Source organism: Macrosteles quadrilineatus, unplaced genomic scaffold (genome assembly GCF_028750875.1).
Source record: "Macrosteles quadrilineatus isolate MER2022 unplaced genomic scaffold, UCM_ALF_1.0 Scaffold_2__2_contigs__length_208266976, whole genome shotgun sequence".
In the NCBI taxonomy this organism is placed as follows: Eukaryota; Metazoa; Arthropoda; class Insecta; order Hemiptera; family Cicadellidae; genus Macrosteles; species Macrosteles quadrilineatus.
The window spans coordinates 117416573-117439570 of NW_026542595.1; the positions used below are offsets into that span (position 1 = coordinate 117416573).

Sequence of the window (22998 nt, forward strand, 5' to 3'; positions counted from 1 at the left end):
CTGGATCGCGAACTCGTTCGAATAAACGTAGGTTTACACGTTTGTACCAAATTTCGTAAAAATCGGATCATTTTTGCTCGAGTTATCGTGCTAACGGACACACATATATATATATATATAAATATGTATATATAAATATATATATATATATATATATATATATTTTTGGCCTCTAGGGACCTCAAAACGAAAAAAATCGGTCCTGCGTCCAGGTCTTACCATGAGTACTACGGTAATAGCTTATTCCCTATATGGGACATTCGCTAAAAGTATATGTCTTGAACTCACTTACATTGTAAGAATTAGTTATTTTAGCAAATCAATAAACCTTATTTGGAATTGTATTACAAAAATATTTTTATTTTATACTGATCCGTTTTATAATTAACTTTTCATTCTCAATTTTATTTCCATAGCTACTTCTACGAACGTAATCAACCCTCAAGCACACTTTGAATAAAGAACGGAGAATTGGTTTTACCCGTTCAATTGCAGCTTTAAGCGCTATAAAAATAACCGCTGCACCTTTTCAGCTTTGATATTATTTGATTCAACAGAAGTAATACTTTTTCTGATTGGTATCCTGTCCATTTTCCCTAAATAATTCTGTTTACTACAATATTTTGTAAGTGTCAAAGCCAAAAAGTTAATCGATTGAAAGTCAACAAACATTCAGTTAACATTTTGTATTGATTGGGTACGTATACAAATCTATATTAGTTTAATCATTATGTTTCGAAAAACTATTTTTAAAATCTGCATTAATTTATACTTTGAGTTATTCATTTAAATATGTACTTATTCGTTAATCGTTATTTTTTTACCAATAATCTACCAACTTACCCTAACGTTCTTCGCCAACAAACCAAATGATCGATCCAAACGTCTTACTTTATATAATAGTTTCCTACTTTTTCGTAAGTTTTCATATATCGTGTTTTTACTGAACATTTTAGTAAATACAATAATAATCGGATAGTTGATAGATCGTTATCTATATTGTATTCAAACTAATAATGATTTTTTGTTGCAGGTATGATTATTCTTAGCAGTTCTCTCTAACAATATTTGGTACGTAGATCTATATACGACTTTACAAACGTTAATTTTCTTCTGAAACATTTGATAACGTTTCTAGTAAAGATAAACTAGAATGAATACGTTAGTTACCAACGTAAACGTATAGTTTCAAGTAACTATTTCCCTAAATGTTAAAATTATCTTTTATAAACATGGATGTAATAATCTTCAATATCTACACTTATACCTTCCCTGAATTTTCGTTATAATCTTGTGGAACCGACGTCAAGATAAATTTATGATAAACAGCTTCTTGAAACACGGTCCTCACTTTGTCCGTTAATACTTTAAGTCAACGTAAATGATGTGCTTTATTATGTTGTTGCGGCTGCATTAAGGTAGGTATTTATGATGTGGTAAACCATGTGGTTTATAATGTTTGTGCATTTTACCAACAAAGTGTTTTTCCAGTGTGACGTAAACTTTATGATTGTTTAAAAAAAAAACAATTGACAAAACAAAATCGCCATTTTTATCAAAAGCATTACGTAAAAGTCAAATCAAAATCCCAGGTTAAATTTCTGTACGGATTTCACATTCGGTTCTGCACATCCTTTGCGTAGGATTTTTTTAGAAAGCAAACAGTTGTAACCTCAGTTGGCTTCGCAGGTGAACTTTGACGTTTGTGGAACTTCAATGAACTTTCGTTCCCTAACGTGGTGAAGGCAGATATAGGAATTCATTTGGGAAATCACAATGGACTCGGTTTCTATGAAGTTCAAATATTTTTCCAGTATGTGTTATTTTTAACTAACTGCTGGCATCAAGAATCACTTACATGTTTAAAAATCGATTATTAAGTAAGATTAAGATATTTAGGATATTGTATAACATCGAACTGTTTCTTACATAATTTTTTCTCTGAATTCGTCTTTTATTATATTAACCCTATAATATTTTGATTTAACCACTAACTTAATAACTATCACCAACACTTTTGGATGCCAGGAATAAGGTTCTATCTACGACCAAATTACCATTGTTTACTCAAATATTTCTATAAGCCACTCGTAGAGTATTTTAATGTAGAATTTTGCTATACGTTGAGTTTGATCACGTACACAACGTAATAATTGTACAAAATAACTTGGTGAAACTGATGGCTACACCTAACGTTGTTTGTTTTCAAACTATACATAGTCTAAAATAATTAAGTTCAAATAGGTAGACGATATTATATATTAAGATAATGTTATAAATTATAAATGATTGAACCCTGAGATAAAAATAATATTTCCATATAAAAACTTGATACCATTGATGCATGGATTTCCATAGCAGTAATTTCCATTTTATCATGCTTCATGAGCTTAGGGCTACGATTAAGCTAGCTGGAAACTAAATAAAACGCGGCCGGTTTTTATCATTGAGGTACACGAGTAGAGCCAATAACTTTTCCAGTTAATTAAGAATAATTTTCAGGAATGGTTTGTCAGGAAAGGATAAAAATCCTTGTCAATTGAACTCATTCCGTCGCAGGTGCTGCTACCCATCGTAATTAGCTTTTAACACCTTGGGATTATTTGAGAAGTGCATAATTGGTTTTCTTCTATTAATTGCCTTGTTTATCAGTTAAATCTGTATTTTGTGAAAATTTTTTCTCATTTATCATCTGAAAAGTGTATTTAAAACTGGATGACGCTTATTGTATTTCTGTTAACTTAATAATGGTTGATTAAAGATTTTTATGGCTTTCAATTTTTTTTATAATAGATGGTCGAATTAAAACTGTTGTACGTACATCTAAACTACCTAAACAAAATTCTTCTTACCATTTTACTTTGACCTGTTGTTGAAAAAAAAAACTTCAAGTAATAGCCTAATGAACAAACACATGTGGTTCAGAATCGATTTATCTTAAATTAAACCAGAAACTTTCGAAATCCAAGCAAGCACAGTAACTACTTAGCCATCCGGTACAGGGAAAGAATCCTCATTAATTTTCTGGTTGTAAGTTTTTATAAAAAAAATAAGTTTTGTTGAAATCAAGCATCTACAGTGACATTTAATACAAGCTGTTAAGATTTCATTTTAAATGTAATCTATATACCAGTGTATTGATTATATAAAAATTACAAAATCGGACCATGTCTTAGGTTTTGAATTGTTTTTATTTTATTTATTTAACCCAAGTAAGATCTCCTAACTCTTTATTTATATGTAAGTTAAGCCATACATTTCGATTTCAATTCTCTCTTCAAATTTTATGTACTGTTTTTTATTTCACCACTTACAAATATAATGAGTGCACTTGTAGATCTGTACACCTTGTATAGAGAATTCGTTTGAAAAGTAATCAATATAATTTGTATCCCTAAAACTTTGTAGTTAATGCAAGCTTAACTAGTATAATGCATCAAACATATTTACACTCATCTCTTAACGATATTAGCGTAATAATCTTGTGGAAAACTTGACCAAGACTGATTCATAATAAAGAAGCTCGGTGAGGGACATCTTCAATTTGCTGTTATACTTATCATTTATGAACAATGTTGTGCTACGTAGCTTCACCGTAGTTAAAATCAAATCATTTTTAACTTCGTACAAATTTAATTAAATTTCAACTTAAAGTTTTGTAGATGGTATTCCCAAATATAGAAAGGTTTCCCTACGGGACATGGTGCAAAAAAAAATAATAATAACTGTGTAGATTTACGAAGTTAAACAAAAAATGTTGAATCGTTTTCATTTATTTCTTTAAGTAAAATTGATTTTTGTTTGTGTGATTTAACATTAAAATAATAGATTATCTTAAAATAAACATATATCAAGAGTTAATCGATTTCTATATCTGTAACTCTGACCTAATTACATGTGTGGGAAGTTCTGCAACTGTTTACTTTGGGGTTGCTTTAACTCAAATATATCTTTGTGGTTTGATCGAAATCTCTTTCATCTGTTGAAATGAACCTGGCTTAAAGTCCTTCTATGTTCTGCCCTCCGTTAACCCCCCCCCCCCCCCAGGATTTTTGTTTATTCCCAACGCCCATATATTGAACTGTAAAAGTGCAACTACATATATTTAGGAAAAATACTCATAGAACAAATGAGAGAGCACCGTACAAACAGTTATATGAGTGTTATTTCATGCATGAATTTTCATCAACGCAATTTTTAATCCAAAATCTTTACATTTATAAATGGTTTTATATTCACGGCACTACAATAAATGTCAAAGTTTCTTAAACCCAAAGAATGTGTGCAACTTTTTTTAAATTTATATCACTACCTAGATCTTCAGTTTCAGAAAAAAAGATAGGATAACAAATCATGCTTTTAAATTATTTGCTAATAAGCCCCCCCCCCTCCTCTTAGACACAATATATATTAGCTTGGTATTGCAGCCTTTGTGTTGACAATGAGCTAATTATCAAGCTAATATGTGTAAACACATCGATAGTACAGAACACAACAAACAGCAACACAATTGTGTTTGTGTTTTGATTGTTAATCGGTTTGTTAAATGTTAAATATTAAGTTTTGTTTGGCTCAGTAATTAGTTGTGTTAAGCTGCACAAAATATTATGGTTATAAAGAACCATTTTTGTTAACGCTTTCCATATTTATAAAATATTTTTATATAAGTTGTTTGTACTATAGATCTATAGTCTTGCTAAAATAATTAGTACTAAATTTTGTGCAGCTTGTTTATTTTGATGATTCTCACATAAAGGCTGATCACCTGTATGCGTAAAAGCATTTCCCCTCTTCACACTTAAAAGTATATTCCTGAAGAGATATCTTACCAATTTACTAATCTAATCGTTTTGCCACTGTGTGACAACTGCGCTCATCTTATGTTATTTTATCTGTGGATCATGCAGTTACATACAACAGCACTCGTAGTTTAAGTCGCTTGTGGACTAACATTTAGAAAAGTAAAAAAAAATAACATCCATAATGCGAATTCTATGTTCCTAGAAAGGAAGTTACATTTTCTTAATTGCAAAACTGTGACAAGCTCATTGCATTGTTTAAACTATTGCATTTTGACTCATAAACCAATTGTTCAAACTTTGTTAAAACCGACGGGATTAACGTGAAGACAATCAAATTACTTAAGGTATTTTTAACGATTTGAATAGTCTTTTTCGCTATAACAATGTTCCTTGTAACTAAAGTCTTCACAGAGTGCAGTCTCGATTACGAGAGGCTCGATTAAGATGGGTTAAGATCAAATGAATTTATAACATCACTGATTACGAGGTAAGCGCAACTAAGGTTCTCCTTCGACAATGAAACAGGAAATTGCTCTGCATTTATGTCGTGAAGAATTTTCTTGCAACCAAAAAGCAATATTAGTTTCGCTCGGTACCTTACTTTTACCATAAACAGTTTTTACTATCGTCAAATGTGCTTTTTGACAAAGTGTATTAATACATCATGCTTGGTTAAAGTTTTGGAATAGAAAAATATACCTATTATAAAACGTATTCCTGTGAGAAAATAATTTCATCCAGGACACCACGAAACTGTTTCTGGTGTGTTTATATTGGTTTAGAGTGTCACTGAAATTCCCATGCAGCTTTAAATTAGAACCCGAAGTTGTATTTACTATGTATTTGTTTAGTTTTACATAAACTAATTGGAACTAACCTATTAATCATTTTGTATTATATTGCAATCTTTATACAAATACTACTTATCTTAATGATCAATGCGTAATTTATTATAAAGATTGAGAGTATTTCAGCATACATTAAGGATTATTCGTTCAGATATATTTTTACAATATTTTGATTATATTTTACTATATAGCAACTCCAAAATCTTGTTTTGCAAGAACTACAAATTTTTCAATGTAAAACATGAAGTGTGTTATTCATTCTTCAGTGATATACGAAAAGGGCCTTTTTACACAGGAAAATATCCGAATAAGCTTTAAAACCTTATCATTGCGGCAATTCTACATAACGTTTCAACATTTAGAGAATAACTTCAAAACTTATAACCGTATCACTTTTGTAACAATTAATTACGTTTCAAATAATTAAGTGATTGCATTAAAGACTGTTGTGATAAAGTTCGAAGTTTGTCAATTACACTAAAACAACACGAACGTTCCAATCACAAGTGAGTTTGTGTAGGAAGGTAAATAGTGACTGAAATGACTGATACTGTGGACACAGTAAACATGTGACTGAGTATTGCCGACTCGTTCATACTTTGTTTATTTGGAACTTTACTGGAAACCAATAATTATTTAATTAGATTCTGTAGAGAGGCGAAAGTGATTGTTTATTAATATTTGGGTAAATATTTAGCTCTATTTTAATTGTGGTTAGTAAAGAACAAACAGATAAAAATAAGTGCCAATTAAATTATCGGTTTCTGAAAACCGATGTACTTTGTATGCGTATTTTACACTGAGCCTGAATCATTGACATAGACTTTTTACTAATTCGACGTGGAATTAAGTAACTTAAGAGCAGATAAAATCTATATATTTGTAAGTGTAGAATGGATGGATTGATTATATAGGAAATCGAATACTTTAAAGACACAGAATAAGATATATTGCATCGAAGTCGAATTTATCTTCATCAATGAATCGAAACCCCAAGAAGATGGATATCCTTTCAATATATGAATTGATATAAATGGCTGAAATGTATTTATATCATCGTTCTTGGATTGTTGTCTAATGTTGTTTTAGAAAAACACTATTTTCATTAAAATCAGAAAATTATATGCATAAACTGTAATTTTTACAACCCTGCTTGGATTCGCAATCAAATTTGTCGTAATAGTTTTGTTAATAAGTAAAGTAGTACTTATAAACAACGTTGACGTAGTAATTTTGGAATTAAAATCAATCGTTTTTAAGTAGTCAAACATTTAATCTAACAATGGCATGTATACATTGTTACATTACTTATTTCTTAGCATTAACCTCTATACATCTTTTACTTTAAATGCTCCCAAAATCTTGTAAATTTTAATACCGCTTTTTTTACATTTCCACTTTTTTATTTTTATGCTTTTGTTTTGTTGTGGGTTTGTTTTGTTTTTGTTTTTTGTTTTTGCTTTTGTTTCTGTATATTTTAAGCGTTTACCTTAAAGCTGAAGGTAACCAGTTTAAAACCTAAGCTAGCTCGATTATTAGGAGTTCAAAATTCATAGTAGCCTTGAAAACAGCTGAAAGTTGGCAAATAAGTTAGTGCAATGAATATCATTAATCGCTACCTGAATAACACCATACCTGCTCCCCCTATTATATATAAAATTGATGTTAAGATATTGTGATATAGCGATATGGTGATATTGTGTGGTGTAGGCTGCAAGATCAGGATGCCAATCATGATATGTCAAATGTCAGACTGAAGCCTGTGTCACAGGTGGATGGATATAAATGTCATATGTCTTGCTGTACGTTCTGTTGAGGCATTCATATTTGTGCATACATTGATGTTATGATACTGTGATATAGCGATATAGTGATATTGTGTGAAGCTGCAAGATCAGGACGCCAATCATGATATGTCAAATGTCAGACTGAAGCCTGTGTCACAGGTGGATGGATATAAATGTCATATGTCTTGCTGTACGTTCTGTTGAGGCATTCATATTTGTGCATACATTGATGTTATGATACTGTGATATAGCGATATAGTGATATTGTGTGAAGCTGCAAGATCAGGACGCCAATCATGATATGTCAAATGTCAGACTGAAGCCTGTGTCACAGGTGGATGGATATAAATGTCATATGTCTTGCTGTACGTTCTGTTGAGGCATTCATATTTGTGCATACATTGATGTTATGATACTGTGATATAGCGATATAGTGATATTGTGTGAAGCTGCAAGATCAGAACGCCAATCATGATATGTCAAATGTCAGACTGAAGCCTGTGTCACAGGATGGATATAAATGTCATATGTCTTGCTGTACGTTCTGTTGAGGCATTCATATTTGTGCATGGATTACACTGGGATGTTTTGTATATGATAGATATAGTATAATTTAATAAATAATATTATTGTTTAAATTTCCGCTTAAAATCTTATCCTATAATTAGTTTAGTTGAATGGTTAAGAAGTTAAGGTAAAACATTAGTTTGGTTTAATTATATTATTCAGGATATTTTTCAATTTGATTTCATCTTAGGAAAGTATCGTAATCTTGATAGTAAGTTTTTATCTAGAACAACTGCAACATTTCGTTACGAAATCGCCCAAAAAAAAAACGTTGGTTAAAATAATGAGTGTATAATTTAATATTGCTATAACAATCTAAAAAATCCGTAACTATAACTAACTGATGATTAATATAACATTTATCAAAAATATTTATTTAGATCTAAAAATTTATACTAATATATATATATTTGGAAGAGCCAATACGCCTATAAAAGAAATATGTTTTTTTTAATCATCGTAAAACAATATAATTTTTTATCTAATATTTTTATTATTTATTTTTCATTTAAGGAAATATTTAAGTTGGGAATTTTCTGATTTCTAATATGTTGTCTAATGCAAGTATATGTTGTATAAAAAATAACGAAAGTGATAGCTATCTCCCAAGTTCACACACAGCGCCGTGACATTCGCTAGACGCAACACCCGCAGTACACGCGTGGCTCTGTATTGCTAGACAACGCCGTTGTATCTGTTGTTCATTTCATACGAAGCATTACACACGATTATAATCACACATCTTCTTACTTGTGAAACTGTTTTATAGGAATGTCATGGAGTGCCAACTACTTTAGTTTGATAAATTAACAAGGCAAATTCCGGCAAAAAACATGACTACATAACATGTTTTGTGTTTAAATGTCACTGGTTTTTTTTTTTTTTTTGGCATTTATAAAGACGTTCTCAATGTTGGTGCATATACCATATCTTACGTCGACTTATTGTTCAGTTTATATGATCATGGATTTGTTTAAATGTTAGATTTTTTGTCACTGTCATTGGTTATTCACCGATTGATTGCAATTGTTAATTGACAGAGTCATTAGTCGATTGATTAGATAACTAATTTGTTAGATAGTTAATTGACAGCCCATTGGCAAATAGCATTTAGATTGTGGTTGAACCTATGGTTATAAATGCAATCAATAAATGCCCCCTATCTCGTGTAATTTCGTGTTACTTTAAATTTAGGGAGGACGAATTTCTCGTAAAATCTTACTTGCGTTCACTTGGGTTTATTAAAATTAACCTTTCTAATTTATTTATTTTGTGCATTGTTTAAATTTAACACTAAAGAACTTGTTTGCATTTTATATTATTACATCTGAACGCTAAATGTTACAATTGTTCCCAGCATATAAAACACAACATCAGGCCTTGATCTTCCCCGTAGCGAGGTCTGGCAGTTATTATGATGTATGGTCGCTGCTGTATTAATATAAATCGCTTTCTCCAATAGGAAACTCAAATACATAACAATGCTCATTAAAAAAATTTATTTAGTTTTGAGAACTAAAAAGTTTGGCATTAAAACTATCTTCAGGTATTGTTACAATAATTATCAATGAGTTTTTTACTTAGGAAATAAATATATCATGTATACATTACTGTTCAAATAGTTTATGGTACGGGGTTTCAATTAAGAGAACTGAAAGGATGTTAGGTTTATTGTAGATCTGAAGTGTAACGGATTTTGTTAATTAGCGTCATAAAAATAGATCTGCAAAACAGATATGACAAAACATCGTGAACCGCTTGAACTAAAGTTACCTTTGTTTACTAAATAAGCATACAGGTAAGGAAATTAATGTCAAACGACGATTACATTCGGGAAAATATTCCACATGTAAGGAATACCTTAATGATAAATTTGTGATTCTAATTTTTCAATTAGTAATTTGCTGTCTAGATATATAGAAGCAATTTCGGAATATTGCAAGAACAAATTATGTCTCCTCCAATATCAAGCACTATTTCTGTATGACATTATAATTTATGACTGAATTTATTGTTTATGTTCAGGCTACGAACATCTTGAAATAATGTATTTTCATATTGTTTATTACTAGTCCAACTATCAAGTAGATTTTCATTCAGGCCAGTTATAAAAATTACTAAACACCAGAGAAATATTAAATGCTATGTAAATAAAGGCTACAGGTAAAGTGGATGCTGAGCTGAAACAATTTTGCTCTAAAATGTGAAACAATGACGTTAGGATTTCATTGTGGTTCTAAGTAGCTTTATCTTTTGAACATTAGGGCGCTGCAGACCTAATTTGAAAATCATCCGCACATATTGTGTTGAGAGATAAGTTACTTAACTCACCAAACTTTGCCAACGAGCAAAAAAAGGTTTAACATTTTGGGGCAAAATAACGTGCGTAGAAAAGTTTACAAATTATTGAAGACAAAAGAAAATTGACAAACGTTGAGTTAATGTTACTGCACGTGTTGTGATAGATAGAATCAGTATGTGTCTATACATGGTGTGTTTCAGTTGCTAGTGTATCTTGCTCGGCGACAATCAGCCAAATCAAACATATCCTTTCAATCAGACAGAGATAGAGATACGTTCGTGATGATGACAGAGCAACCTATCAAACAATGGTGTTGATTGATTGGTCATTAATGGTAATAGTATTCAATGTATTCTTTCTCGTTTATGAATGCAACAACATACACATACAAAACAATACATTTATAACAAATTGAACTGAAAACGATTTGAAGTGGCGATTGGATAAAATATTGTTAACCTACTTTGTTTCATGCCGACTATTACACATTTGATAAAAACTACATATAGTCATTCAAAACGTGTTTTCAACCCTCTTACTACCTATGATAAATTATTTATTGATCTAAAATCAACAGGGCAGTCGCCAAGTCGGCAATACTCAGTCACTCATGTTTACTGGGTCCACAGTATCAGTCATTTCAGTCACTATTTACCTTCCTACACAAACTCACTTGTGATTGGAACGTTCGTGTTGTTTTAGTGTAATTGACAAACGTTGAAGTTTCTAAATTATTAATTCGTTCGCTCCTTCAAATGTTTGGGACAAAAGATAAATATCAATAATGATTTATTAGTTAAGCACTGTTATTTTAGATATTTTTCTTTTAGGTAACTAACTAACATCATTTGTAAAACATGGGTGCTGACGTCATAAAGCGAATATTTTTTATTTGCTGAAGCTACTTAACATAATGTCAATGTTAATGTTGAAGAGTGTAAAAAGGGCGATAGCTCACTCTGAACTCGAAACATGTGTGTTGTTTCTAAAAGATTCAATGATCTGTTACCTATAAATGAATTTGAATGTAAATAAAATCTTGTAAGTAACAATAATTATAAACGCACCTCGTCTTTTGTCACAGGTGAAAAACCAAATTTGCATAACGTAATTTTATCAGACAAAGTAAATGGTATCATCGGAGGTGCGCATTTAGACAAAAATCTATTACACCATAAATACAGTTACTGCTTACGTTATAGAGTATCACAGTTATAGTTGTATCAGTTCTCAAAGGTTATAGTTAGTGTAAAAGATTAATTGAAAATCTATATTTATAGGTTGAGAATTCCCTGTTGTGAAATAGTTTAGTTCTAGGATTTAACAAGACTAATCAGTTCCTTTAATTCTGCCAGTGTACTCATTTTACTTAATATTCTTCAAACGATCCATTTTTAATCTGGAACATGAAGCAGTTAAATTTATCGGAATTCAATATTTCAATTTGCTACTTAATTCTGGAAACGCAACTGTGTAGTTTTTGAATAGAAATCGAAACAAACTACATAGGTCCCGTTTAATTTAAATGAAATTTTTAAATATTCAATTATTCTTACTTATATATAGGTCTACGTTAAAACTCTTTATGAGATGCATTTTTCATACTAACCATAATATTAGACGAGCTTTTCAACACAACTTTTTATAAAGAGCAAATTACGTTTTCAAAACAGCTGTTCAATGACTAAATCAGTACAAAAGCAGAAAGGCAGCCAATTGCGTAAGCAGCTTGAAGATATTAGGCGCTGCTATTCACATCAGCAAATTAGATTTTATTTTCAATCGAAAACTTAAGACAGTTTTCAATCTGTGAAAATTGTATGCGGAACCAATAAAAAGCATTGAGCGTGAATATATATTTACCTAAATATAGCACGTATAATTATACTGTATAATCTCTACTATATAATTGATTTGAATTACTAAGTTAATTGTTGATTGTAATATATGCTGATGTGGGCAGATTTAACTAAAGTACTGTACATGCTGCTCGAAATCGAGCAATCGCAAAGAAGTAAAGGAATTATTTAAAAACAAATAACTTATTTAAGAAGAAATATAAGTCATAAATTCCGATGAGATTAAAAAAATCAACTCAATGATTACGTAACTAATGATAATACTAACAATGTAATTAACAGTTCAATATAATCAACATTTCTTGTAAATATTTTATAATTTTTCAAAAGCTGATCTTGCTTTTAGTATATTGTACAACGTGTTTCCCACTTATAGCCGCATTAGGTTGTCCTTGTTGGTCTTTGTCAATGATAATGTAGTCTGCATGGTATCACCCATTGTCGCCAGTACTTAAAAAATTCAGCCTTTATTAATAGCACCAAATAACCATTAACTACCTGACTTTGATTTCTGACAACAGCTGGAGTTTCATAACAATGTTTGTTTCCCACGTTAATCTTATAGAGAAATACGAAACTTCAAAGGGCCCCAGGGCCTCACTCTCTGATTATTTCTCTATAAAGAAAGTTTCCTGCACAACTTCACGTTACGGTCTTTCTAATGACACAAAAAAAAATGTCATTCGGTTCAGTATTTTTGGAGGAGTAATTGTCACAAAAACCCTGCTTGCGTATTAAATAAGTAAATAGATATAGATGTACCACAAATGTTAACTTCCCATTATTGTAGCTATAAGCAAAATATGTTAACAATTTCATCCATAACCATTGAAACAATTAGGTAACATTAAAACATTGTGCTTTTACGCAAATGCATACTTTTTTACAGTGAAAAAAATTTAATACGGTAAACTAGTAGCTGAAATAGGTTTTGCAATGTAAAACAAAATTATATAATAACAGTGATCGATTTCGATCATATTTCCATTACTTGGAGGTCCACAAGATGGGACGTCAGCTAAGATGGATGGAGAGAAAGGTCGATGAATTTATACCCCAATTCTCGTCACCCTTGTGATTCGATTACGTTCATTCCATTATTTTAAAATGCCTTTATTTTTCGATTTTTCTTGTTTGAATTTTGCATTTTCAGTAAAAGAGATGTATGATGTAATTTGAAAATCGCCCATTCAATTTAAAAGCAATAGTTCATACTCATTGTAAAGATTGTACTTTGAAAAATAGTTCTTGTTACATCTGATATTTACATTTCGTACCTCTTGAAATAATTTATTTTCATATTATTTATTACTAGTCCAACTATAAATTCGATTTTCATTGAGACTTGTTTAAGGGAAATTACTTTAATACTTTTCGATAAAATGGCGACCATACAAAGTAGGTATTTTAAGCCAAGTATGAATGGAGATGGGTGTAAGAAGAGTGGCGCGATCTTGTAGTCTTGTTAGTGACTAAGGCCGACATAATTATTCCTTAGTCACAGCTGTAATAGCCCATACAGCTAATGGCAACTAAGGGACCTACAGTTTATAGTGGAATCCGAACCACATTTTCGCCTTGGTATATACGAATTGGTCTAATTATCAGGATAGTACTGCGGATAGTCGTAGTACTCACTCGTGCGGACGTTAATCCACACCAGAGAGTATCGCATCCACAGTGCATGCCTATAAATATCCACAATTCTAAACACCAGATCAAGATTAAATGCCATGTAAGTAAGGCTACGGGTGAAGTAGATGCTGTACTGGCACAATTTTGCACCAAAATGTGAAACAATTACGCTAGGATTTCATTCGGGTAAGTAGCTTTATCTTTTGTACATTAGAGCGCTGCAGACCTAATTTGAAAATCATCCGCACATATTAGGTTGAGAGATAAGTTACTTTGCACAACGACCTTTTGTTACGTGCAAAATAAGAGTACTTAAAAACAGTTTTACACTTTGGGACATAACAACGTACGTAGAAAAGTGTACAAGTTTACAAATTACAAATTTATACAAATGTACAAAACAAAATTGACAAACGTTTGGTTGAGTTTATATTTTTCGTTTGCGACAAAATAGTGTAAAATACCTAAACGTATTTTATAACTCATTTTAAGGCAAAAGAAAACTATGTCAAATGTATTTCCACCATTAGCCTGACAACAGTTAAAAGCTATCCATTTTGAAGAGGTCGAAAGTCAGATACAAGAGTCTCAGATTAATGAGACGGGAAGTTGTGCCTCGTTAGACGTCGAGTGAAACAGACACTCGGAATAAACGACGTGTAAATGTCTCATGAGTTGTTTAGACGTGTAATGCTACGCGCGCACTACGGCGGCACGGCACGGACGGGCGGTACGGCACGGACGGCATTTTTAAGAGGGGGTGCGCGCACTAGGGCGGCACGGCACGGACGGACGGGACGGGACATCCGCACATCCGCAATTTAGGACAGTTGACAGTCTGCGAGCTAAAATTTGTGAGTAAAGATGGATGTAGATAAAGTGGTGATAGTAGGTTTAATTTTAGCAGAGGAAGAGGTGACAAGAAGGTGCAAGCAAAGATTTTAGATACACAACATAAACAGGAAAAGACTAAGTTTTGGAGAGTTCCACACCTTGTTTCCTGATCTTGTAGAAGGATTATGTGTAAAACTTACCTGATTGTTTCATTATAGATCATATTTCTGCCCATATACTGTCACGCCGGACGTTATTAAAATATTCCGGATGTCGCATGTTGTACAGTTTGGGGTTTTTCTCAACGAGAAAAATCAACTTACTAACATCTATGTTTACAACACACGAAAACACTGCTACTTTGACAGAGATCAGTTGAGAATGGCGGATGTCCCGTGCCGCCCGCCCGGTCGGTGTGTAGTGCTCCCGGTCGGTACGGGCGGTACGGGCGTCACGGCAGCTCGGAAATGTCCTGGAGTTCTGTGTCCCGGACTTTTTAACAAACGGCGGAAGCTGCCGAACGTCCGTTGCCGGCCGTACCGCCGTAGTGGGCGCACTCATATGGCATTAAATGTTATTAACTTTTAAAAATTGCCGTGCCGCCCGCCCGTCCGTGCCGTGCCGCCGTAGTGCGCGCGCAGCTTAAATGTCTCATGTAGTTGAGACGAGTAAATGACTCATGAACTGTTGAGACCTGTAAATGTCTCATGACTTGTTGAGACTTGTAAATGTCTCATGAGTAGTTGAGACTTGTAAATGTCTCATGACTTGTTGAGACCTGTAAATTTCTCATGACTTGTCGAGACTTGTAAATGTCTCATGACTTGTTGAGACTTGTAAATGTCTCATGAGTAGTTGAGACTTGTAAATGTCTCATGACTTGTTGGGACGTGTAAATGTCTCATGACTTGTTGAGACATATAAATGTCTTATGACTTGCTGAGACGTGTAAATGTCTCATGACTTGTTGAGACTTGTAAATGTCTCATGACTTGTTGAGACGTGTAAATGTCTCATGACTTGATGAGACTTGTAAATGTCTTATGACTTGTTGAGACGTGTAAATGTCCCATGACTTGTTGAGACGTGTAAATGTCTCATGACTTGTTTTCTTAATAACAGACTAGAATAACAAGCTGAAGAAGTTAAAAAAATTTTTTTCAGATTCATAGAAATGTTAAGATTTGCGATAACATTATTACTTTGCTAAGAACTAATTTTACCACATTCAATAGAAGCTCGCATCTCATGTTATTTACAAGATGTAAAGCCACACACAAGAGCCTTCTCATTTATTCAACGGAATCATTTAAGCAGCATTGTTTATTTAATAGCTCCCAAAACGATTCAAACCATTTATCAAACCTTCAAGGAGTATTTTTAAACGCGTTTGAATGATAATAAGCAATCACCTATTTCTTTGTTCTTATAGGAATTTTTCATCACACATCTGCTAGTAAAAATGCAACAACTACTCTGTCGCTTGGTATATATTTTTTACCTACTAGCTTTAAGGAGCTTTGCGATATGCACAATTCTATCACAGCTATTCACATATCAAGCTAGTATTGGAAATATGTAAAAGTATCTCCTACCATATTATTTTTGTTACAACTTTTAAGAGGGAATCCTATAACACAAAGAAAAGAAAGTTTCTTTGCTAGGTGTTTTTTTTTCTTTTTTAGTACTTGGAAGACCTATTATTTTTTTATATTTTTTCTACAAGATTAGCGTTGAACGTCAGCGCAGCGTTGAACATCAACGCCGCCTTGTTATTTCAGCATTTAAGAGTGTGGAACACCTGTTTCCTTGAACGAATCTCATATATATAAATTGTCTACAAAATTATTTCAACAACAATGTTGCATTGTACGTGGTGAATAGAATAATTAAAGACATGTCACGTGTGGCAGTGGCATGTACAGTTGGACAAGGAAATCTAATTTGCTGTTGTGAATAATACATTTATTACTGTGGTAACAAATGTTACCCTTTTAAAATCTGTTGACACATTTTATTCAAGTCTTATCGGTTAAATTGGTGACTGAGAATGTAGTTTATTTCTGTAACGCAGAAACTTATAAACGCAGGACAATATATTTTTTTTTAAATAAGTTGTTGATTAATCTTTCTCTTATTTGTAACACGTGGAAACAGTCAACCTGCATGGACATAGATAATAAACATAAACACATCGTACGGATATTTGAGGAATAATTAGTTAGGCTATAGCTTAACAGGATTTTTTATCAATCTGCTATTGCTTTCATGATCCTTTTTAAAATACGAAAACTTATTGATTTTAAGATTTTCACGATTATTCCGTTGTGAGAACTTTCTTTTATGTTTTCAGGAAACTTCTTAACCATCTGCAAACTTATATTTCACATAGTTATTGACCAACTCGCCGAGCACTCTCATCTCAACCTAGTTATCTAAACTTGTATAGTGGTCGGTGTCTGTGAATAGTAGTGCTTCTCCCTTCAAACTTCCTTACTTCATTTGAACTTGTGGTTCATCTAAGCTGGTGTATGGACAAAAACACAAGATTCGGGACACTATTGAAACACTAAGAAATACCACAATTTATCTACGTTCTTTAATAACTATCGATTGATAACCGCAACACAGAAAATAATCCGTTCAATTCCATTTACGAATCCAATGGGATAATTTGTAAAACTTTGAGAAAAATTTATTTATTGTTTAATGATTGCTTTGATTTAAAGAAATTCATATTGTTTAAAAGTCAATCCACTATGATGAGTTACTATCTGTTACCGTCATTAGATTCATTAGTTCTAGGTACATAGCTTGTTGCTCAAAGGTCTTAGTTTTAAATAAATCCAAATTTAGGATATTTCTAACGACATTTGGTGTTTAGAATAAAGACAAAATAGTTTTATTAGTACCACTTTTACTCTTTAGGATTCAGATTTCGTAGATGAGTGAAGCATTCCGTAGGTGAATGAGTTCTATATTTATGCCACAATATTGTTGAGGTGACGTCATGTGAGCTGATGAGACGGAAAATTGGATTCCCAGATTTGATAGCTCCATGCTGTACACACCTCACGTATACATATTGTAATGATCCACGCTGCCTCAAACAATATGGGAATCTGTTGCTTCAGCTTAATCAACTATTTTTTCGTCTCTTTGTTTATCTTGTAGTGCTTTCATGCGGACGTGCTATGAAACTATGAAATCAATCTATTTGCTATGTATAGAACGCTACATTTTTAGAAAAAAAAAAGAAAAAAAATGAATGTGGAATATACTCAATCGTTAACAATTATGTCTTTTTGGCTAATTAGGTGACATCATAAGAATAGATTTGGATTTCAAAAAATGAAAAACGTCGCTCTAACATTATTTACTGTATTTTTAACATAAGACATTTACACGTCTAAATAAGTCATGAGACATTTACACGTCTCAACAAGTCATGAGAAATGTACAGGTCTCAACAAGTCATGAGACATTTACACGTCTCAACTACTCATGAGTCATTTACACGTCTCAACAAGCCATGAGACATTTACACGTCTCAACAACTCATAAGAGATTTACACGTCTCAACAAGCCATGAGACATGTACACGTCTCAACAACTCATGAGACATTTACACGTCTCAACAACTCATGAGACATTTACACGTCTCAACAAGCCATGAGACATTTACACGTCTCAACAAGCCATGAGGCATTTACACGTCTCAACAACTCATGAGACATGTACACGTCTCAACTACTCATGAGACATTTACACGTCTCAACTACTCATGAGACATATACACGTCGTTTATTCCGAGTGTCTGTTTCACTCGACGTCTAACGAGGCACAACTTCCCTTCTCATTAATCTGAGACTCTTGTATCTGACTTTCGACCTCTTACTTCAAAACGGCGAAGTGTTCCTGGCAGTTTTTCTTTTTTTGTGTATTTAAAATGGTCTTTTAAATGCTGTTTTCACAAAATTGGTGTTTTGTTTTGGAAAATCTCTAAATAAAATTGTCTATATTTTAAAATGTACGTCTATTCGAAGAAAGTTAAAATTTTCCCTTATATTTGTAGAACTTTAAAATGAGGTATCAATTTTGAGGTTCGATTGGTAATAAAATGTGCACAAATAGAATATATTATACTTTACCTTAGGGCTAGTAAAAGTGAGTGCAATTATTTTAAATGCTTGTCAATGTTCCTCTTTGTACAGTATTAGTTCGTTCTTTATTTTGTAAACCCAAAATTTGAGTATTACTGGAATCTATATTCAAGTGAAATGACAGCTCAGTTAAACGCTCAACTCAACAAAGTCAATACTTAGAAGATTACCTTAAATATGAATAAAACCTAAGATGAATCTTTGGATAAAAGCATTTTCGTGTGAGAAGACGACCGCATCCCAAACACAGTGACGATCGAGACGCCTTCTTTACTGCAAGAAACCCTCCCGGACAACCTTCGGTAAAATATTGTACACTTTCCTAGCTTTTCCCAAGTTACCAAGTAACTATTCCTGCTTTACAACGATACGTGCAATAAACCTTACTTAAATTTGAGTGTTTTTTTTTTTTTTTTACAAATAAGCACTTATTAGTGAAATCAATTGTAAATACCTTTACTATTATTATCTTGTCACAAAAATATCTTATCTTGTACCTACTTTACATTAGATTACACGTATTTTGCAACAAAAATCATATCACAAAAGTTTCAACTATAAAAAATATAAAATTTCAATGTGTATTTGGAGAAAGGTAGTCTAATTACACTTTGAGTTTTTCTACCTAAATATACTTTGCTTTATTCATAATCCGTATTAAAGCCATTAAATACATTAGGATTGCATTAACCTTCCTACAACTTTGATTTGTATTTATAGGTTTTGCAAGCAATACTTATTGTTCCATTAAGGGTCAGAAGAGTTGTGATTTTTGTTATGTAGTTTTTCTGTTTATTGTGCATTTAACAAAAAATAATGTGCTATTGTTGCTTAATGTTTTTGCTAAAACTATATCATTTAAGTATACATTTTTCCTACCTGCTAAACAAGTGAAACAAGTAAACATAATTTTCTTAAACTGTAATTATTGGTCATAAAACCATTAGGGATCAGTCTAGTTAGAAATCTCGACACTAATAGCTTCTGGTAATCTCATCATTATAGAGGGTGGACTGAGCTGGATTAGGATTTACTACAATTAAATTGTTCTGGCCCGCCTCGTGTAACATTTTGGCTACCTTAGATGGACTTGTTCCAACACGTTTTTAAAAATCTCTTAATACAACCACCTGTTTTTCGAATCTAAAAAAAACCATATTTTTATAGTAAGACATATTTTAATAAATTTACGAATTTGTTGGGGTGTTACCACTGTAGTATCTATCTATATATTAATAGGCAAGCATGTTTCTTTAAAACCTTTTTTCTCAGCTCGTGTGAATCGTAGGGAAAATCTACGCATACCGTTGGAAAGCTATTTTCCTGTAGGTGTGCAGAATCCCTTTATAAATTTAAATAGGCTCAAAGATAAGCACAAAAAATGAGTTTAAAAATTTGAAAAAATTAACATGGATCTTATGCGTTGCTATGCTGGTTACGAAATAACAACGAAATATAAACAGAAAATCAAAACAAATGGAGGAAACTCCAATCACATGTTTTATTTACAGTGTGGGGTGAAAATAGATAAGTGAGTACATTATACAGTACATATTTTTGGTCGAGTTTCGACCACTGGACGACCTCTCGTTTGTTTTCGTTTCACTGGAAGTTTTTGGAAATGTTGTTTGTTTATAAATTTCAAAATCAATGACACTATTAAAAAAATGAAACATGTCTGGCTGATTAATATATATTTTTATTGTAATATACATTTCCCAGAAAATAACACGTACAAACTATTTATAATGATTCACTTGACCTTTCATTGACGTATTATTTCATGATTTACTTGATAACATAAAAAACACCTTGATGAAGGTTTTAGCTATATTGTGTATTTATACCTAATAAATGCTATCAACATATGTGTGTATATATTGAAAAAAATATCTACTGTATTTTGTATCTGATTCACTGGACGTTCTCCAAACCTAGGTTTTGTAGTTTGTATTTTTTTATTATTTACCTTATTAAGCTATTTAATAAACTAGCTGGTGAGCTTTATTTGGTATTATAACTATCTGGTAGTTTAATTATTTTAGTTCAGTTGTTGTTATCGTTTGGTAGAACACAAAGTTTGTATAGTTTCTGCTATCAGTTTTGTAAATAATACTATTTGTTTAGTCAGAGGTTTTACCCTTACAGTGTTATCACACATTTCGTAATAAATTGCAATCGTTTCCATTAAATGAGAAAACTAAATTGAGAATTCCAATTATAGTTAAAGTATACTTGTACCATTAAAACCTAAAAACGTAATTGATTCACTGACTTACGCAGCTGTGTAAATATTTATCTGTCTCATGGTTTTTTTTTCGAATGAATAATTAGTGGATTTTAAGACAAAAAAACAAGTTTAACTTCAACCCTGTCAAACAGTTCAAAGTTTATTTGTCTTGACAAAGCTGTCCAAGGACCCTAAAAATGAATTTTAACTAGATTTTAATAGTTTTTTCTAGGATTTTACTTGGTTTCTGACCTCTAAAACTTCATTAATTCACGAAACCTCCAGCGCAAAACACTTAAGTTAAGAGCCGGGGACGGAAGGATCATTTGAAGTACCCGAGGTTATCCAGATTGTTTTGTTCCACTAATGAAAATGCCAGCGGCATCACTCGGTGACAAAAAGCTTTGAACCAAAGTGGTTCCCTACTGGAATCCGACCAATGATATTCATATCCCATCAAAACTACGACCAAACATTCTAGTGGCGTCGTAATTAAATTTACACTCAATTTTCACGAATATTGGTGTAAAACCCTACAGATAACATTATATAGAAACATATTCTACAATGTTGTCCATCAAATATTGAGGACATTTTCTTATATTGGAGTGAAAATTATTTGCATCATAATCAAAATAAACCTTATGCTTGTACTGTCCCATGATTGGGGTTCTTTAAAGTTTTAAATAGTAGTTTTATTCATCCATTACATTAATTACGAGGACGGGGGCTTTATCGTCATTTGAGGATCTTGGCTTTTAGTTAATGAGTCAGGCTTAAACACCTGGTCTTAGTCAGAAACAAAGCAATCTTATATTTTTTTACACACTCATACTTCACAAATTTTAGCCTCAAAATACGTAAACCGACGTGTTCGGTGTCATACAAATATTAAATAGTCTTAAATGGTCTAATGGATTCTAGGATTTTGATCTGTGCAGGGAGATCCATGATTTTATAATATTAGGTTGATTTGATTAGTTCTGTCACAGATCTTCTTCCACAGAGACAAATCCAAGAATCAGTTAAAGGCCTACCTGTACACTTCAAAGAAAATACATTCGTTGAAATTTTCTAGCTATAAATTGTTTTAACATTGTATAAAATACAGTACTGTGAATAAAATTATTTAGCCCTTAACATTTATTTCGTATATATAAATTTATGTTTTAAAGTTATAAAGTTATGTTTTCATTAGGTTATTACAAAATGAAAACATAACTTACAATTTATATTTTATAATTAACCTGCGGTTGAATAAATAAACGTAATTTGTTAAGTACAGAAATAGCATTCCATTTAGTTATTGTACCACACAATTTCTGTGGTGGGAGCAGCAAAGGTCAAAGGGCATCAGTGAGGTCAATTCCTGATTCAATTGTTCGCTTTATTTACGATATGTCCGACGGACTTTACAGTCACTGCTTCTGTACAATAAAGACACAATTTAGCAGAGTTTTATTTCATGAAAACGTCCCGTCCTTAGTGGAAATTTCATCTCAACGTTAAAGAAAAAATCTTTCTGCTTTATTATTTTGTTAGGCGATCACGCTGTTTTACTTGGAATGAACATTTTATTTTTATCTAATGAAAAATAGTATAATGCATAGGGCATTTTTTAATTAGTTGGGAAATTGTAAAATAATATCTCTTAATAATTTATTTAGCTGTGAAAATATACTTGTTATTAACATTGTCAATATAATTCTTAAACTTGAGAGTAGGAAAGTTTTGTTAGTCCTAAAATCGCCTCAAATAAAATCATTTTAAATCTAATATCTGGCACAATTAATATGGTTGTTATTGGAGGAATCACTACAAAACAATAATACAGTAGAACCTTTGATAACAAGACTCTGATGGGATTATTAAATGAGACTTGTTATCAAGGTTGAATCCTTATTGAGGTTTGCAATAACATGTGATTTGGGGTAAAGTTAATTCAAGGGGATTTTAAAATGACACTTGTTA

The 22998-nt window shown here is 32.0% G+C and overlaps 1 protein-coding gene across 13 annotated transcripts in view; it reads left to right on the forward strand.

Moving 5' to 3' along the window:
• The window catches only part of LOC128988189 (neurobeachin), a 632264-nt gene that overhangs the window by 72642 nt on the left and 536624 nt on the right, over positions 1-22998 (forward strand). The window contains exon 1 of one of the 13 annotated variants that reach the window (XM_054409447.1): positions 1063-1071. The exons of the other annotated variants lie outside the window; for them this stretch is intronic. The gene's annotated coding sequence lies outside the window, so the exon portion shown is untranslated. Of the gene's footprint in view, positions 1-1062; positions 1072-22998 lie in introns of those variants that run through there. 13 annotated transcript variants of the gene reach the window in all.